The sequence below is a fragment of the Lithobates pipiens genome, unplaced genomic scaffold, assembly GCF_037356315.1.
Source record: "Lithobates pipiens isolate NorthernLeopardFrog02 unplaced genomic scaffold, aLitPip1_a1.2 Scaffold_8, whole genome shotgun sequence".
NCBI classification, from domain to species: domain Eukaryota; kingdom Metazoa; phylum Chordata; class Amphibia; order Anura; family Ranidae; genus Lithobates; species Lithobates pipiens.
Window position 1 is genome coordinate 175,435,777 of NW_027507903.1, and position 18,418 is coordinate 175,454,194.

Here is an 18,418-nt window from a genome sequence, read left to right on the forward strand (position 1 = left end):
TATCTTAGGTGAATCTGTTTATTATTTTTACATCCTTTTAGGCTGCATTGCAGAGATATGGAGACCAAGCTCCCATTTGTCTTTTTTTTATTCCTTAAAAGTTTTATTAAAGAACATGAAATTTACAAGTGCATCTTTTACAAAGGTCTTCAGAGTACATAAGAGGAAACAGCAATAAACCTGGATACACTTTGTATGGGCAATATCTCATGTGAATGGATACAGTTATCTGATCAAGGGAGGGGAATCTCGGAATCTCCTATTTTATTTTATTTTTTATTATTCTATTTTGCCCATCATTTCTTTTTGATTCAGACTGTAAGTTATTATGTCAGGCTGAGTTGCGGGAATTGTGTTTGTTTGTAGATGGGCTGATGTGTGGGTACCTAAATCCCCATAGGGACAGAAGAGGGACCACTGCGGGTAGTTTCAGGAGAAGAGTTTGTTGGGGTTTATTATATCTTAATTCCAGTATTAATAATCTGTCGTGGGGTTTTCATCAGAGTTCTTAAAGCATTGCCAACTATACCATGTGGATGTGAATTTGGATAATTTTTCTTGGGAGATGCTAATAAGCTCTTTGATTTTTTCTATGTTGTTTAGTCTGTTGAATCACTCCTCTCTCGTTGGGGCCAGAGGAGATCTCCATCGGCATGGGATGCATTGTCTGGCAGCATTTATCATGAACATGGTCAAAGATTTGAAATATTGCTTGTTTGGTATGTTTGTGTAATGGAGCAGGTAAACAGTGGATGTGAAATCTATTTTACTTTAAGTAATTGAAATGATGGTGTTATGGACTGTCCACCAAAATTTTTGTATCATGGCCATGACCACCATATGTGGAGCATTGTTCCTTCTTCCGCCTCACATCTCCAGCAATTGCTGGGAATAGAATTTGAGAATTTGTGAAGAATTGTTGGTGTTCTGAACCATCTTGTGATGATCTTATATCCACATTCTTGTGTGGCTACATTGAGGGAGCCTTTGTGAATATATACGAACACAATAGTTCCCAATCTGGGGTCGTGAGGTTTATATTTAAGTCATTTTCCCAAGCGCAAAACAACTTGCTGGAGAATGCTGAGCTGTCTTTAAATACGGCTAAATATAAGGTTGATATGAGGTGTCATTGGGGAGTTTTTTGGAGCATAAGTCTTCAAGGGTAGATAGTTCTATAATCCAATGTTGTATATTTGTCTTCCTGGAGAGGAAGTGTCTCATTTGGGTATATGTCCAATAAGGTATTTGGTTGGGGGCTAATTTCATATTTAACTCCTCGAATGTAAACAGGTTTTTTTGTTGTACATGTGTTTGGCTAATATGTCCTTGTAGGGCCATATGGATGTGAGAAAGTTTGTATTAGTTCCTGGGGGGAATTCAGGATTTGCACGCAGCGGGGTGAGTGGGCTCATCCATGGGGTAGGGTTTGTCTTTTTGGTAGCATTTAGATATATTGACAGAGTGGCGCCTATTAAGGGGTGTTGCTTGGTTGGAGGGAGGATATGTTTGGGTTGAATCCATGGGAGGAATCTTAAGCATTGGGGAGTAATGGAGTGTTCTAAAGTGACCCAATTTTTGACTTTCTGGTGTATGTTCTAGTCGACGATCCTTGTTATTTGTGTTTCCCAATAATATTGTTTCAGATCTGGGATGGCTATAACTCCTTTGTCTTTTGGGAGGGTGAGACTCTTGAATTTGATTCTTGGGGGTTTATTTTTCCATATGAATGCTGTGCAGGCTTGTCGGAAAGAATTAAAGAAGGAAGTCGTAATTTGTATGGGTATGGTTTGTAGAAGATATAAGAAACGGGGGAGAATGGTCATTTTGAGGAGCGAGGTGCTTCCGAACCAAGATACATTGAGGACGTTTCATTTGTTTCTTTTAAGGCCGGGATAAAGTTGTGGTGGAAGAGGTTTGAAAGGGATCTTGGTATTTTAATACCGAGGTAGGTGATGTATTCTTTGGCCCAAGTGAAAGAAAAGTTGTTTTGGCATTGTGCTACAGTCTCTGATTGCAAGGTAATGTTTAGGGCATTGGATTTGGCATAGTTTATCTTCGAATTGGAAAGTGTTTGAAAGTGTTTTAAATCTTTTAATAAGTTTTGGTATCAAATTATGTGGGTCTGTTAGAAAGAGTAGAATGTCATCTGCAAATGCGGTGATTTTATATGTCTTTTCTTGAATTGTGATTCCTTTGATGTTCGGGTTGAGCCTTATTTTGTTAAGCAGAGGTTCAAGGGTAAGGACAAACAAAATAGCGGATAAGGGGCATCCTTGCCTCGTACCGTTATGGAGCTGGAAGTCATTCGACAAGCGACCGTTTATGCATACTCTAGCAGTTGGTGAGGAGTATAGCGCTCTTATAGCATTAGGTTGGGAATTCCAATCACCTCAAGGACTAAATCTAAGTCGTCCCAGGCCACCCTGTCGAATGCCTTCTCAGCGTCCAAAGAAGGGAAGAAACCTTGCTTGTGTGCATTGAGCCAGTGGTGAATGTTCAGAGCCTTGATAGTGTTGCCCCTACCTTCTCTGCCGGGTATAAACCCTACCTGGTCGAGGGATATTAGAGAGGTGAGGAGGGTTATAAGACGATTGGCCAGGATTTTTAGAGTAGATTTTTATATCGACATTTATAAGAGAAATGGGCCGATAATTCTTTACCAAGGATGTGTCCTTTCCTTCTTTTGGGATTAATGTTATGTGTGCTTCCAACATGTGTGGAGGGAGTAGTGTGCTGGATTCAAGGGTTCAGAAAGTGGAAATAAAGCAGGGTTTCAGAATGTCCTGAAAGGTTTTGAAATATTTTAGCAGGAGACCGTCCTGGAGCTTTAGCTACTTTCATCTCTTTGATTGCGCTATCAAATTCTTCCTCTGAGATGGGTACATTTCATTTTTGGGCTGTTTCTGGAGATATTGGTGTAGGACCATACTTATAAAGGAATTCTTGTATGTTGAATTTTCTTTTGTCTGGGATGTGGGTACTTTTAGTATTGGGGGATATATTATATAGAGTCTTGTAGTAGTTTTCGAATTGGATCTCTGGGAAGGTTAGGAGGATGGTTATTGGGTGATGATCTCAGATTGTCATAGGTTCTATTGTTGTTTTAGTCAATAATGGAATGTCGGATTGGGAGATAAAAAAATTATCAATTTGAGAATATTTTTGGTGAAGAGGTGAAAAATATGTGTAATCTTTGCCTTGTGGATTCAGCGTTCTCCAGGAGTCGTGTAGAAGTAGGTTTTGGAGTTGTAGTTTGATCTGCTTGAGTGCTTTGTAAGGCAAGGCTGAGGTGCCTGAGGATGTGTCAAGGGGTGGACTAAGAGGGACATTGAAGTCTACTCCAAGGATTAGGATACCAGTTGAGAAGGTGGATAAGTGGCCACAAATCTTGCAAATGAAGGAGACTTGTTTCGTATTAAGTGCATAAATGTTAGCTAATGTAATGGGGTTGGATTTAATTTTCCCTTTGATAAATATGTATCTTTCTTCTTGGTCACATAGTGAGTCTGTTACTTCAAGAGGTGTGTTTTTAGATATCAGGATAAGTAACTCCCTTCATCTTTATTTTTAGAGTGGAATGCATTTGTGTAATTTTTGTCTGTTATTTTGGGGATCTTCTCTGTCATGAAGTGGGTTTCCTGGATACAGATCAAATTTGCTTTGAGTTTGTGGCATTCCCTGAGGAGCTGAGATCTTTTTTGAGGAGTGTTTAATCCTTTGGTGTTTATAGATACCATTTTCAGCGAGAGAGGAGTGGAGTACGTTTCTGTTGCAGACATGATGTGTTGAGTACAGTTGGAACGTTTATGCTGAAATGCTGATTCCACACTTAGCTTCTGTTCAGGTGTTATTTTCCTGGTTACAGCCAAGTTACATTTTTTTTAAATTAATGTTCGGGGGGGGGGGGGGAGATGTAGAGTAATCGTGGGGAGGCGGGGTTTGGGAGATGTAGTGGGGGTGTTATGGATGTACTAATGCTCAATCTTGTGTTTGGTGGGGGGAAAGTTAGGTAGTCCAGTGGAAGAAGTAGACCTGCTGATCTTCCAATAAAGTGTGTTTAATCCGGGTGGGTCAGAGAGGAATTGAATATTCTCTCTGTGTGGGTTCGGGGTTGGGCTGTATGTAGTGTATTTGTAAAGAGGTGGGTCCTACACTTTCCTGGAGCCTTGTTTATGAATAGAGTAAGGAGGGAGGTCTTAAAGAGGAGCTGCACCTAAAAAAAAAATATTAAAAGCCAGCAGCTACTAATATTGCAGCTGCGGACTTTTAATAATATCACACTTACCTGTCCCAGGTTCCAGCGATGTCGGCGGCAGATGACGAGCGATCGCTCGTCTCGCTGCAGCCACCGCCGCCATCCTCTGTCAGGGAATCGGGAAGTGAAGCATGAGGGCTTCACTGCCCGGTTCCCTACTGCGCATGCGCGAGTTGCACTGCGCTTCTCTTATGGTCCCCCGCTGTGTCTCTGGGAACTGTGTGTTTCCCAGAACACAACGGGGGGGGAGCCATGGGGGGGTGGGCGGAGCCATGCGGCGGTCTGGCCGGAAGTGGGTGCAGATACCTGGATTATCCAGGTAACTGCACCCCCCTCCCCCCCGAAAGGTGCCGATTGTGGCACCGGAGGGGGGAGGGATAATACTAGCGGAACTTCCCCTTTAGGGTGAAGAACCGCTTTAAGTGGGTTGATCTATTCTATTAGAGTGGATGTGTTTTGTTTTTTGGTGGGGAAAGTTACTTTTTGGTTTTATTTTCCGGTATTCAGTGCCTGAGGGACCACCCAGGAGAATAGCAGTTTGAGCTTGTGGTGTCTGCTCCTATCTTGTTATTGGAGGGGGTTTATTGATTGGGTGTACAATCGTAGGAACAGATGTATAGATGTTGGTGTTTCAAGTTTGTTGTTTACTAGGTAGAGCATGGCGTCGTGACCTGCTGGATGTGAATTTGGGTGAGGTTGTTTTGATTTTGTAAGGAGAATGGCATTGTGGATGAGCTTGTGGCAAGATTAGATCTTTTATTAGGTTTAGCCCCTTGTAGAGGATTTGTTTTTGAGAAATTAGTGTTATAGATACTTAACTTCGTGTTTCCATATTTAGACTCTAAATTTCCTGGACAATTGTGTTTGCCGTTTCTGACCAAGTCCCTGCCTGCTGCTTGGACCAGTGCTATCTTCCTGTGGACAGCTAAAACCACAGGTAATCTTTTGTATACCCTTTGGGCAGCATAATGTATTTTGGGGTATAATTCTTGGTATGTGCATGCTATGTGTCCCTGGAACACCTGACAGTCTTCCTTGCATGTTGGATCTCTGTATGTGGCCACACATGTGGTATTGTTATACTCAGGAGGAATAGCAGAATGTATTTTGGGGTGTAATTTTTGCTATGTAAATGTTATGTGTTGGAAATATCTTATAGACTGATAACTTCGTGTAAATAAAAAATGCATTTTCATTTTTTTACATTTACATTTTTCAAAAACTTCTGGAAAAAAAAATGAACTGTTCAAAAGACTCATTATGCCTCATAGATTATATGATGGGGTGTCAGCTTCCAAAATTGGGTCATTTTGTGGACGTTTCCATTGTCCTGGTGCTCCAGGGCCTTCAAAAGTGTAATAGGTAGTTGAAAAATAAGATGTGTAATTTATGCTCCTAGAACGCCTGAAGGTGCTACTTCAATGTTGAGCCTCTGTATGTGGTTAGGCTGTGTAAAAGTCTCACACATGTGGTATTGTTATACTCAGAAGGAGTAGCAGAATGTATTTTGGGGTGTCATTTTTGCTATGTAAATACTTATTGAAAATATCTTATAAATAGACAACTTTGTGTAAAAAAATGCGGTTTCCTTTTTTTTTCACATTTTCCAAAAACGTATGGAATTTTTTTTTCAAACACTCATTATGCCTCATAGATTATACATTGGGGTATTAGCTTTCCAAAATAGGGTCATTTTTTCGTACCCTGTGACGATGTCCTAAGGAGTGATGAAACACATAGGGAGGAGCGACACACTGACGTCACCACAATTTTATGTGTGTCCTGGAAGCTACGGGCTATTATGAGAGCCGGCTGGCTTGTTCTTTTTACGTGATTATAAATCCACTTAAGTGTAAGTGTCACTTGTCTTTCTTAAATACGCAATAAATGTAAGGGTTTTACACTATGCAAGCTTTTGTTGTTTCTATGGAGATATACAATCATCTCTAGTCTGTGTGAGGACCCATATTGTGGAAGCTAAGGAGTCCGGTGTCTGTATAGAGATCCCAGGCTGGGATATCAGCTGCCTGCACTCTGTAGTCCCCTGTAATAAGGGACCTTGGTGATTTGAAGCCAAGGAGTCCAGTGTTTACACAGAGATCCCAGGCTGGGTTAATAGCCATCTGCGCTCTGTGGTCCCCCATAAGAAGGCACCATAGTGATCTGTTAAGCAGCAGTGTTTGCTGTGATGGAAGTATTTCCTATCCTTTCAAGTTTCCTGTGGTGCTGTGTTTGGTGTCACCTTCAATGAGTCATTCAGTTGTATGGATCATTTGTTTCATTTAATTTTGACTTTTGATATCATTTCATTTTTGATCATACATCATTTTTTAATCAAAATTTTTTTCAATTTTGCATGGTCATTACTATTTCATGGATTTTTTGTGAATAATTATTAATGTATATGGTCCAGCATTTTTTATCATTAGTCAGTTTGCTTACTGATATTGCACGTGTAATGATTTTATGTGTGTTCATTTTTTGTCACTATCACTTTATCTTTTTTTTTTTTCACTGGCACATTTGTTTTCATTTATTGTGGCAGTTTATTTACATGCCCTATATTGTGTTATTTAGCAATTTTTCTTCACACTTACCACATTTACTGTAAGAGCACATTCAATAGTTAATTGGTTCAAAGGTCAATCCGTTTAGCGCAGCTTCCCACCCTTTTTTTACCTATTGATTGATGTTATATATGTTTATAATATTTGCAATTAGCGCAGTTTTTTTCCTTTCCATCTCATAGATTATATGTTGGGGTTTTAGCGTTCCAAAATGGGGTCATTTTGTGGATGTTTCCATTGTCCTGGTGCTCCAGGGCTTTCAAAGTGTAATAGGTAGTTAAAAAATTAGATGTGTAATTTATGCTCCTAGAACGCCTGGTGCTACTTCAATGTTGGGCCTCTGTATGTGGCCAAGCTGTGTAAAAGTCTCAAACATGTGGTATTGTAATACTCAGGAGGAGTAGCAGAATGTATTTTGGGATATAATTTTTGCTATTTAAATGCTATGTGTTGGAAATATCTTATAAACTGACAGCTTTGTGTAAGAAAAAAAGGGTTTTCATTTTTTCCCCACATTTTCCAAAAACTTCTGGAAAAAAATGAACAGTTCAAAGACTCATTATGCCTAGATTATACGTTGGGGTGTTAGCTTTCCAAAATGGGGTCATTTTTGTTGGCATTTCCAGTCTTCTGGTGCTCTAGGGCCTTCAAAAATGTAATAGGTAGTAAACAAGTTAGATGTGTAATTTATGCTCCTTGAACACCAGATGGTGTTCTTGCATGATGGGCCTCTGTAGATGGCCAGGCAGTGAAAAAGTTCCACACATGTGGTATTGTAATTCTCAGGAGGAGTATGTATTTTGGGGTTTCATTTGTGGTATGCACATTCCATGTGAGAGAAATAAGCTATTACAATAAAAATGTTGTGGAAAAAACATGAAATAAAATCTTAATTTTGCAAAGAATTGTGTGAAAAAATGACAACTTCAAATAACTCACCATGCCTCTTACTAAATACCTCGGAATGTATACTTTCTAAAAGGGGGTCATTTGGGGGGCATTTGTACTTTCCTGGCTTGTTAGGGTCTCAAGAAATCACAGAAATTAAGAAACAAATTGCTTTTATTTCAATTTTCAGTCTTTTTTTCATTTATATTGCAAAAAATAAAAAACCCAGAGGTGATCAAATACCGCTAAATTAAAGCTCTAATTGTATGAAAAAAGGACAAAAAAATTATTTGGGTACAGCGCTACATGACTGAGTAATTGTCATTCAAAGTGTGAGAGCACTGAAAGCTGAAAATTGGCCTGGGCAGGAGGGGGGGTTTAAGTGTCCAGTAAGCAAGTGGTTAAAGCGGAACTTCAGTAATTTTTTAAACTTTCCATTTATCAAATCTTCTGCCCTTGTTGTTTTAACTTCTGATAGTAAAACATTTTTTTCTGACTGTAAATACAGCCAACTTCCTGTTTCTTTTCTGGTTAAAAAACCTAGGCTTATGACATCATGCACAGCTCTCTCTCTCACTCTCGTGAGAGTTTGCCAGGAAAGGAGGGGGGATAGGTCATAAGAGTGCCAATGAAAGCTGCAGAGCTGGAGGTGTGCCTCTGTGTATCTGTGCAAATCCAGGACGTGAACGGACAGCAGCTTCAGCTGCACAGAGTTAAAATGATTGCAGCCAGAGTCAGTGGAGGGAGCTTTCTGCAGCATATTTGGCAAGTACAGAATCACATTATATATAAAATAATATGCAAAGTGGTTGGAGGGAAGCTTCAGAATGGCAAAGATCTTTTTATTACAAATTATGTAAGCAGACTGCAGTTCCTCTTTAACCAGCTATAACACAGCTACGGCTTAAAATCAATTACCTTTATATGAATGGGCCAATTTTTGTTGGTATAAAATACAGGCCAAATAATGGCATATGCTAACACTAAAGATAATTGCATATCCATTATATGGCTGGAACCCCCTTGAGCACAATATTCCATTAACAAAATACAGTCTCTAAATACATCTAATTTCAGATAAATGATTGACTGCTCTTGCTGGCGCTGTTCATTGCAGTTACAACTGTGTATTTAATGAACACGCGGACAAGTCATACTTTGCTTGATTTGCTGTAATTGTGAATAAGTGTTATGTTCCTGCACACAAAGCAAACTAATTTTATTGATATAAATTACTTAATTTAGAGTGCAAGTTAAGACATGGCTTAGCCATATACAGGCACAGTAAGGGGTTATTTCTTCAACCTTGATTTTAGAAGTTCTCTCATTGAAGGAAACACACTTTCTTGCTGGACTGACATTTCCAAATTTGGAGAGTAAGAATTGTAGATTCAAGAAGAATCCATATATGCATTGAAATGAACAGTAACTGTAGTCGATGCAGTCCCCGCTTCACAAAAATATCAGTGTGTCCCAACAGGCTCTTATAGAACTGCATTATATTGCCAAAAGTATTGAAATGCCTGCCTTTATACGCACATGAACTTTAATGACATCCCAGTTTTAGTCCGTAAGGTTCAATATTGTGTTAGCCCACTCTTTGCAGCTATAACAGCTTCAACTCTTCTGGGAAGGCTGTCCACAGGGTTTAGGAGTGTGTCTATGGGAATGTTTGACTTTTCTTCCAGAAGTGCATTTGTGAGGTCAGGCATTGATATAGGATGAGAATGCCTAGCTTGCAGTGTCCACTCTAATTCATCCCAAAGGTGTTCTATTGGGTTGAGGTCAGTACTGTGTGCGGGCCTGTCATGTTCCTCCACCCCAAACTCGCTCATCCATATCTTTATGGACCTTGCTTTGTGCACTGGTGTGCTGTCATGCTAGAACAGGAAGGGGCCATCCCCAAAGTGTTCCCACAAAGTTGAGAGTATGAAGTTGCCCAAAATGTCTTGGTATGCTGATGCCTTAAGTGTGGATGAGCGAGTTTGGGGCGGAAGAACTTGACTGGCCTGACCTCAACGTGATAGAACACCTTTGGAAAGAAATAGAGTGGAGACTGTGAGCCAGGCCTTCTCGTCCAGCATCGGTGCCTGACCTCACAAATGTGCTTCTTGAAGAATAGTTAAAGATAGACACCACTCCTAAACTTTGTGGACAGCTTTCCCAAAAAGAGTTAAAGCTGTTATAGTTGCAAAGGGTGGGCCAACTCAATATTGAACCCTACGGACTAAGACTGGGATGCCATTAAAGTTCCTGTGCGTGTAAAGGCAGGCGTCCCATTACCTTTGGCAATATAGCATATGCATTTTACTGCCCAATCATAATAATAATAATAATTTAAAAAAGCACACCAAATTCCCCCATACATCTGCTACTCCTCCTCAGTATGGTGATACTACCTGTGTGAGACTTTTACACAGCCTAGCCACATACAGAGGCCCAACATCCAAGTAGCACCTCCAGGTGTTCTAGGAGCATAAATTACACATATCATTTTCTGACTACCGATCACATTTTTGAAGGCCCTTCATATTTCTAACACATGGCAGGTACATACCAAATAACAGAAAAACCTGTGGTTTTAGAAGTACAGTAGTCCACAGAGGAGAGCATCGGTCCAGGCAGCAGGTAGGGATGTGGTCAGCGACAGCAAAAGCAATCGTCCAGGCAGCAGGCAGGAATACTGTCCATAGTTCGTACAGGCAGAGATATCGTGAGCATAACCAAAGCACAGCCAAAGCATTGGTCCAGGTACCAGGCAGAGATACTGTAAGCACAGCAAAAGCATTGGTCCAGGTAGCAGGCAGAGATACTGTGAGCACAGCCAAAGCATTGGTCCAGGTAGCAGGCAGAGATGTCCAGGCAGAAATACTGTCCATAGACAGTAGAGGCAGCAGGCAAATATATGATCAATACAGCCAGATTATTGGTCCTAGTGGCAGGTAGAAACATGGTCCATAATGTCCTGGATCATTACAGGCAGCAATATGGTCAGCACAGCCAAAGTATTGGTCCAGGCAGCAGGAAGGACCATCAAGCTTAGGGCCAGGGGGACAGGGGTAGAGGCTTCTCCCACCCAAATCTCTTTGAAGCCTCTGGACAACAGACCCTGTTCTTGGGGCACAGAAAACCAAAATCTGATTTTCTCTACTCAGAACACAATTCTGAAGCCCCTCATATATGTGAGGCCCCTGTGTACTAAAATAGAAGGGCAAAAGATCAGTCCAAGTGGCAGGCAAAAATATGTTCGATTAACAGGCAGAGGTCACTGCACGTGAAAGTAATAAACGTGGTTTAAAACGGCAGGCAGAGGCATCGTCGGTAAACAGGCTGAGGTTGGTCCATGTGGCAGTCAAAAATGTGGTTTAAATAGGCAGACAAAGACATCATCGGTAAACAGGCCAGGGTCAGTTTATTAAAGGGATTGTAAAGTGAATTTTTTTTTTATTTAAAATAACAAACATGTTATACTTACCTCCACTGTGCAGCTCGTTTTGCACAGAGTGGCCCCGAACCTGCTCTTCTGGGGTCCCTCGGCGGCTGTCTCTGCTTCCTCCCACAGATGCTTCTCACGTTCATGCGAACTCCCTCGCATGGTGAGAAGCATCTGCAGGCGGGCTCCCGTGATACAGCCGGCGGCTATAGCATAGAATGCATTAAGGTGAAAAAACATTTACCTTTACAACCCCTTTAACATTGGAAGGTAGAAACATGGTAGCAGGCACACAGGTATTTGAAATGGTGAAATGGCAGTGTGTTAATAATGAGGGGGACTAATATCTGATGGATGTGTGATAATTTTTGAAGCAATCTCCGATGCACAGGCCAGGTTGGGAGGGACATTGGGGGCAATGATATCTTATATCTCTTCTAACTCCTCCTCTGCTGCATACACAGCATTTCTTTTGGCATCTTCTTCTGGATTCTGTGGGGGGGGGGATGTTATAGGAAAAATGTTGCTCATGAAGTCGACTCACACTATCAGAGCGAATGCTTCTTGGGGCGGGTCCTTGTTGGTAAATCAGGGCAGTGACAATGTCTTCAATATACTTGAGGTAGGGGATTTGTTGGTTTTCAGTTGATTTTTTGAAACAGACAAACAAATTAAACATAGTCATATGAAATAGATGAAATGCAACTTTCTTAAGTCCCAGTAGACAAATAAGGTTGTAGCATCTATAAATCCACCCCCCTCATGAAAAGATTGTAGTCGTGGACACATTTGAGCTTTACAACAGGGCCGCGTCTTCTTTGGATCTCCACCAAGGTGTAATTGTGGATGGTAGAGAGGATGTGGACATCTTTCTTGTCCCTCCACTTCATGGCCAACATTTCCTCATTTCTCATGAATGCAGATTCCCCATTTTGCAATTTTTTTCTTAACAGATTTTGTGGGAAGCCCTTCTGTTTTTTTTTTTTTTTAAGGTATCGCAGGCCAGGGTTTGTTTAAGGTAAAGGTGTCGAAAGAGTGGCAAGCTGGTATCATCTGTCCACATATAAATGGTATCCTTTATCCAACAGGGGGTATGCCAGCTCCCAGACAATTTTCCCACTGGTTCCAATATATGTGGGGCACTCACAGGGCTGGAGGTCTTTGCCTTCATAAATCCGGAAGGTATACACAAATCCAGTGGCTCGATCACAAAATGTATTCAATTTCAACCCATACCTGGATCTCTTACTTGAGATATACTGCTTGAAGTGCAGTTGACCAGTAAAATGTATAGGGGATGAGGGACACAAATGTTTTGATCTGGGATAAATACTTCAGCAAATCGATGGGGAAAAATAATTTATTAGGGGGTGTATTTTGTACAATTTGTTGTGGTTGGGGTGATCTCAGGGAGGGCACAGCGAATTATCATTAAAATGTAGAAAACGCATAATCATGTCTTAGTGTGCCCTGGAAATGACAGTGGAATATATTGGCATGGGGTGGATGGACCGTTAGGCATGGAGTTCATTCTTTTTCGTAAGCCCCATGTTGAACGTAAGGCCCAAGAACAATTTAATTTCATCCAGTGTGGGACGTTGTTATTGGAATATGTGGGCGCAGGATGAATTGGGGTTGGCAGCAATAAATTGCTCTGCATACAGATTGGTTTGATCCACCATATTCTGCAGCAAAACTTGTGGGAAAAATAAATAAATTAATCCAATTGTGAAAAATTTGTAGTGTTGGGCTGCAAACTTGGCTGTGCGGTGAAAGGGGGGATTATAGCAGATCCTGAGTTGGCGGGCAACCAAAGGGGTTTGCCAGGGCATCAGGAAGATAGGACTGGGCCTGGATTCTTCGGTTTGGGCGTGTAATTCCAGTACTGGTACTGAGCACCTCTTCCTGGGGTCTGGCGTTGCTGGTGGTAGGCAGGTCTTCTGACCTTGGTCCTGATCTCCTTATTCTTTTAGGAGGGACCCTTTTTCCTCCACTGACTCGGACTCTGATCCACTACCCACCACTGGCTTGTATTCCGAACCAGAATCGGATAATGGGAACTCCCCGCTTCTCTCATCATACGACATGGTAAGCATGGCAATACAAAGAATTACCGCTCTAAGGTAATGACTTCTCCCAAAATAGCTGTCTCCACAATCCCACAGGGTGCTGGCTCTGTTTGCAACAGGAACTGAAGTAGAAAAGATGTAGCTGGATAGCCGCACTCCGAATTATTCAACTTTATTTCAAAAATGTAATTAAAATCATAGCATCTAGGCTGGTAAACAGACTAACTGCAACTCCGCTGACATGTTTCACACCGAACACGGTGCTTAGTCATAGCTCTAAGCATGGCATATGCCTCCTCAGGTGTGTACACTCTTTTGGCCATGATGACGGTAGTAATAGCGAGCCTGTGTAAAGGTAATGCTGGTTGTAGTGACAGGTCACTGATGGGGAGCTTGGGTGACTGTACTGATGGCAGTACTAATGACGGGCCTGTGCGACAGTACTAATGGCAGTACTAATGGCAGGACTGTGTGGCAGTACTGATGGCCATACTTATGGCGGGCCTGTGTGGCGGTACTGATGGCAGTACTTATGGCGGGCCTGAACGATGGTACTGATGGCAGTACTAATGGCGGGCCTGTGTGGCAGTACTGATGGCGGTCCCAATAGCTGTACTGGTTGAAGGCCTGTGAGACAGATGGGCTTTTGGGATTGGGCACAGCTGATCACATGGTAAACAGAAAATTTCATTGGCTGTTTACCTTGATCGGGAACTCGCTGTGTCCGAGGGACATGCGTCGTCGCGATCACTGTGTTGCGCTCCCCCGTGGGCATGCGCTAGAGGCTTATCCTGCTGGATGTCATATGATGCCCAGTCAGGATAACACAACCACTTCCTGGCCATCATTATGCTATAGTGCAGGCGGGAAGTGGTTAAAGAGAGCTTTTCAAAATAGCAATACAAGTACTGCTGTTGCTTACTTGCTGTGAAAAAAACGTTTGAACTTGGACAAGGCAACAAAGGACAGGAAAGTGTTAGTACCTTGTACAAAAGTCCGATGCTTTTGCGTACACACGGTCGGACTTTGCTCCATCGGACTTTTGTTGCCAGAAAGTTTGTCCGTTCGCACAGCCAACAAAAGTCCGATGAAAACAGAAAAAGTTTGTCCGATGGAGCGTACACACAGTCGGATGTTGCTCCAAAACAGCTAATTTGCATGTTTGTTGTCAAAAAGTCCGACCGTGTGTACGGGCCTTTAGTTGTAAAGCAAGGAAAGTAAAGACCCGTACACACGGTCTGACTTTTTGACAACAAACATGCAAATTAGCTGTTTTGGAGCAACATCCGACTGTGTGTACGCTCCATCGGCCAAACTTTTTCTGTTTTCATCGGACTTTTGTTGGCTGTGCGAACGGACAAACTTTCTGGCAACAAAAGTCCGATGGAGCAAAGTCCGACCGTGTGTACGCAAAAGCATCGGACTTTTGTACAAGGTACAAACACGCATGCTCAGAACCTATGCAAACGATCAGACTACAATACAGAAGTTGACCAAAGGTGGCGCTGGAGTCATTGAACGTCCTCTTTTGATGTGGCGTCCGTACGTTGTGACGTCACCACGTTCGTGTTTGTTGTCAAAAAGTCCGACCGTGTGTATGCAATACAAACTTGTGGACCACGCCCTTTGTACAAAAGTCCACGGAAAAGTTTGTACAAGTCCGACCGTGTGTATGAGGCTTTAGACTACCTTAGAGCCTAAACCTTTAAAAATAAAAGTCAACACCTGTAAAACATTTTTCTACTTAATTCTTCTATTATTAAATGTGTTTTAGAACTATCTCTCTGTAGCTCTATCAGACAGGTCTTTTCGACTGAAGACAATACACTCCACAGTCTCCAATGACACAGGCCATGAGTTTGGAATCATCATATTCATAGTAAGCAGAAAGCACTTATTTTACTGGGAACAATAATATGATTAGATAATCACCTGAATGACACGTGCCTTACTTTTTTCATTAGAAGTTTTCATGTTAAAGGGGAAGTTCGCCTCAAAAAATAAATAAATAAAAGCCAGCAACTACACATACTGCAGCTACTGGCTTTTAATAATAGGACTCTTACCTGTCCTGGAGTCCAGTGATATCGGCACTGCAGCCCATCAGCTGTCTGGTGCTGCTGTCGCTATTGTGGGTGAGGGAATCCGGCAGCGAAGCGTTATGGCTTCATGCTGGAAAACCTACTGCGCATGCGCGAGGCCCCGTTCCTCTCTCCTACTGGCCTGGCGACAGGGGGAGGAGGAGGGAGGAGGAGGGGCCCTGCGGTGACATCATGGGCTGCAGAGTGGACTCCTTGAACTGGGAACAGGATACCTGTAAAAGACAGGTATCCTGTCCCCCCCCCCCCCCGAAAGGTGCCAATTGTGGCACCGGAGGGGGAGAGGAGACAAATGAGCAGAAGTTCCACTTTTGGGTGGAACTCTGCTTTAAAGTTAGGTTCCTTGTAGACCAAGTTTTCAAGAAGAGAAGAGTGTTACTAGGCCAATGCATGGACATTACCAAGCAGAATATGTATGTAGTACCCTTTAGTGTGTGATAGAATTAGTGTAGGATGTGTTAGAGTTTAGAGTAGGTAAATTCTAGCTGGCTCAGAGCCATGGAAAATGTGAAGTTCAGGGCTGGATGACTCATCCTAGCAGCTTTCTGGTGCATCCCCCTGTTTCTGGGACATTGGAGAATGTTCTAGAGTTAGTGGGCGGAGCCTTGAATATTTATGAGGCCTTGGTCAATTCGCAGTAAGGGACTAGCGGGGGGAGCAGAGCTTACCTCATAAATAGACATGAGCCATTCCAGCAGGGGCAGTCGGGTAGAAGATGGAGATACAGTGTTGAGGAGGCTGTCGGTGGCCCTCAGGCGTGCCCCCTTATCTGGGGGGGAATGTCCTGCCTTGGGCCGGGGCTCGGGTCCTTCCTGGAGGCACTGAAAGAGAGGACAGAGTGAGTAGATCAGCACTGCTGGGGACTAACAAGGGGGGACACTGCCATATGTAGCCAGTATCCCTGAAGACAGCGGTGTGTTTAAGTCATCAACCTTCCCTGGGATATCTCCTGAGAGTCAGCTGGGTGGGTTGGTGAACAGTGAGTCGGGAGGACTGCTGTGGAGAGTTAGCCTCAAGGGCTAGTGAAAGGGGCAGCTGCAACAAGGTGGGTGGCAGTGCCTGAAGAGGTGGTACTGGGATCAGTAGCCACAGAGGAAAAATACAAGCTGTTCACTGAAATTTTTGCTACACAACAAGGAACTATGAGTTCCTTCCTGTAGTGGGCTATTGCTAAAGTCTGACTGGGAGCCTGTTAGATCACCTATAGTGAATCAGCTGGAGCAAGCAAGTGTGTGCAGGAGGAAAGTAAAGGAGACTGTATATAGACTGTATATAGGAAGATGTCCCTGAAGCTGTTGTTGAAGATTTGCTGAAGTCAAGTGGGCATCCCATAACCTCTCATCCCTATCCAAGTTATTAACCCCTAATAAATAACAAAAAGTCGTGGACTGTTCTCTGACTCTGGAGTGCTTGTGAAGATTTGGTGTGCCTGGCTGTGCAGGGGAAGGGGATCCAGTTCATCAGCAGTCCCTACGGGGGTGTGCTACATATCTGTATGCGAAAGCAATAATCCCCCACAACTAAGAATTGGAAATACTAGAAAGGCAGCTGAAGCAGATGAAATCCTAATAAACGAGGCGAGAGTTTTGACTTGAAAATCTTTGTGATTTTATATAAAACAGGTAATTGCAAAAATATTGAAATCTGAAGAAAAAGGTGATCAGTTTCCAACCCCAATTATATTCAGAGGAAATTCTCTCATCATTAGGGCTTTCTTCACACATAGATTTTTAGACATGTAAGTATTTGAAGATCACTTTCAAGGAAATGTTTTTATCTACTCCAGTAATTTTGTTTTTAATGCATGTGAAGAGCATTTTATGTGCAATTCATTGCACTAATCCTTCTATTGGCACTGAGCACCACTGAGAGGAACAAAATCCATGTTTTTTTTCTGACGGATGTTGGTTCAAACTTGTCTTGCATACACGCGGTCAAACAAAGTTGGTCGGAAATTCCGAACGTCGGTGACATAGGACGAGCCGATAAAAATAAAGTTCAATAGATAGTGCTGCTCTTCTGCTTGAGTCTGAGCATGCGTGGCACTTTGTGCGTCGGAATTGTGTACACGCGATCAGAATTTCCGACAACTGATTTTTTTGTCTGGAAAATTTGAGAACCAGCTCTCAAATTTTGTGTGGCGGAAATTCAGACGGAAAATGTCCGATGGAGCCTACACACGGGTCGGAATTTCCGACAACAAGCTCCTATCACACATTTTACATTGGAAAATCCTGTCGTATGTACTGGGCATAAGAACATAGCTACCATTGTAGTCTTTTATACAGGATAATGTGCTGGTGGTAGTTAACGATGTGTGGCAACTTTTTTCATCAAACATGGTATATCAGAGTTATTACAGCCCTTATTCTAAGTAAGAAAATATGCATTTTTTTGAAAAACACAATTCTAAAGTTTGTGGAGCCATATGAACATTTTGTTTAACAGACATCATGAATTATACAGTTTCTGCAAGAGAATTTAACTGGAGTACTATTTTTGCAAGGATACAGCTGCTAAAGTTATTTCTTAAACACAAGTGAGGCCAATATCATTCAAGATTTCAACTGCCAAAGGTTTGCTTGGATTGTGTCCATCACCTTCAGCATCTTCAGTTAGACCTAAAAGTCAATTTTTTAAAATCTGGTTATGGTTTATCTCAGGGCTATGCAATTAGCGGACCTCCAGCTGTTGCAAAACTACAAGTCCCATCATGCCTCTGCCTCTGGGTGTCATGCTTGTGGCTGTTAGAGTCTTGCAATGCATCATGGGACTTGTAGTTCTGCAACAGTTGGAGGTCCACTAATTGCATATCCCTGGTTTATCTTATCACAATGGTTAGAAGATGTATTCTTTTTCCTACATAGAACTGACGTTTTTTAGTTTTTTCTTGAGAAACAAGAACAGATGGACAAAACACAGATTTGTTCCAATCAATTTTTGTGTGTTTTCCAACCTCTTAGCATGTATTGTGATTGTTATGTCAAACTCTGACTCATTTTTGTACAATAAAAACATTGTTTCATGATGATAGTCCCTACTTATCCAAAAAGAATAGGATTACATTTGGAGCAGAATGGAAATATTTCTCCATTAAAAGAAAG

At 42.0% G+C, this 18,418-nt stretch overlaps 1 long non-coding RNA gene across 1 annotated transcript in view; it reads right to left on the minus strand.

Annotated features, from left to right (window-relative positions):
• LOC143963771 (uncharacterized) overlaps window positions 1–18,418 on the minus strand; it is a 44,371-nt gene that overhangs the window by 13,597 nt on the left and 12,356 nt on the right. The window contains exon 2 of the long non-coding RNA XR_013271037.1: window positions 15,983–16,135. This is a non-coding gene — a long non-coding RNA (uncharacterized LOC143963771). The remainder of the gene's footprint in view (window positions 1–15,982; window positions 16,136–18,418) is intronic.